This window comes from Stegastes partitus, unplaced genomic scaffold (genome assembly GCF_000690725.1).
Source record: "Stegastes partitus isolate 25-593 unplaced genomic scaffold, Stegastes_partitus-1.0.2 Scaffold2842, whole genome shotgun sequence".
Lineage (NCBI taxonomy): Eukaryota > Metazoa > Chordata > Actinopteri > Pomacentridae > Stegastes > Stegastes partitus.
This window is the reverse complement of record NW_007580573.1, coordinates 2,848-4,660: the sequence shown is the minus strand read 5'-3', so window position 1 is coordinate 4,660 and position 1,813 is coordinate 2,848. Positions and strand designations below refer to the sequence as shown.

General features: G+C 36.3%; 1 protein-coding gene across 1 annotated transcript in view; it reads left to right on the top strand.

Annotated features, from left to right (window-relative positions):
- The window catches only part of LOC103375745 (uncharacterized), a 5,260-nt gene extending 3,878 nt beyond the window's left edge, over positions 1-1,382 (top strand). The window contains exon 2 of the transcript XR_521243.1: positions 1,225-1,382. The gene's annotated coding sequence lies outside the window, so the exon portion shown is untranslated. The remainder of the gene's footprint in view (positions 1-1,224) is intronic.
- The last annotated feature ends 431 nt before the right edge of the window (positions 1,383-1,813 follow it).

Here is a 1,813-nt window from a genome sequence, read left to right as displayed (position 1 = left end):
CTCATGTTGGGGTAAGTACAAGAGTATTCAGTATATTTTTAGTATTTCCACTTTACAGCTGCACAATTGTGTGCTTTTAATATTAAGATTACAATTTGAATTTCAACAAAGCCAAATTTGCGTTTTTGGAGGGAATCAGAAAAGACTGTTCAAGCTGTGACGGATTTTAGAATTTAAGCTAAACAACATTTCCTAGTCTAAGTTTCAATCTCGTGAACATTAACACAGAGGATCTGAACAGATGAACGTGCCTCTAAATGAATTCTAATGCTGCCTGGAAGTGGAACAATCATGGCTGGAAATCGATGAATGTCTCTTGAAACCATTAAAGAATATTTAAAGACCAAACCATGACATTAGAATTTGTGTCTCTGACCTAATGTTGTAGACTTCAACTGAACATGTGCGAGGGAGTTATTGATTGTAGTAAGAGGTTTATTTCATGATTTACACAAACATGTTTCCAAAGTTTAGCATTTAGACTTGAAACTCTAATTTTTGTCATAGCCACTGGTGTCTTTTACTGGACAAACTGAGGAAACCAAAAACGATGTACACTTCCTCCGTTTTTAGCATTAGCTTCAGTTAACGCTCAGTTGGGTTAAAACAATGTATCTTAAAATCAAATGATAAGTTTTACATGAACAACATTCCATCAAAAAATGTGGGTAACCTGTGTGTGTGGAGTATAAGCACCAGAAATGATGACAGTAAGTAGAAACATAAAAACTTAACTTTAATATCGCATTTGTTGTACTGATCCATAAACTTGTTGAAATTTGTGCTCAGAATCTCTGAAAGATTTTTAAATTATTGCATTTATTGATCGCGTCAGAAGGTAAATGCTGTCGGCCTCCAATGATCAAACAAGTAATGCATGTAGAACACTTGAATATTAATTTCCTCATTATATATGTGCTCTAAAGATGTAGTAAAATTAGAATTGAGAATATTTTATGGTTTGAACCGAGCTGGTTTCAGTTTTTTGATCTGCTAAATCTGTAAAGACAAACAGAAATTGACAAATGTATATGACTTAAATTACTACATTACATTTACAGTATATCAGTGTCCACATAGTACAAATGTATTGTGGGAAAATGTAAAAAACAAACGTGTGTATATTTTCATGTCCTGGTTTAGCATCTGAAATCATGACTCGTGATCATCAATTGATTTGGGATGTCTTACCATGAAAACGTTGCACCTTGTGTCTTTTCGCAGGTGCTTCATTGGACACACTTGTTGTGACCCAGAGTCCAGATGTTTCTGTCACAGAGGGACAGACAGTAGACATCACCTGCTGCTGGACGGTGAAGTTTGAAAGAGTGTGGCTAGAGTGGCTGAAGAATGAAACCACAATCAAGAACGAAATCTTCCAGTATAAATCTCAAGGATTTCTGAAAAGTGACACTAACTGTTCGTCTCTGAGTTTTCCAAATATAAGAAGAAATGAGTCAGGAAAATACATCTGCAGAGTGTTTATGGATATACCATACTATGTGTCCACCAAAGGCCGTGGTACATTGATCACAGTTACGGACTTACAGAGCAGTGATTACGTCGACCCAGATCACCACAATGCTGATGGTAGGTGACTAAAACACAAGAGGCCTCACATACAAGCTGTTGCCGTGATGGATCGTCTCATGTTGTAACTGGTTTGGCAAGCTATGGAGGCTAAACCAGTTTGTATTAATGATCATATATGTTCATTTAGAAGAGCTGCACATGAAACACTCGTTAAAACCCAGAGTAATTGTACATAATAGACTCCTGATCGTTTGCCTGATTTTGTTTAGGGTTGTAGCAG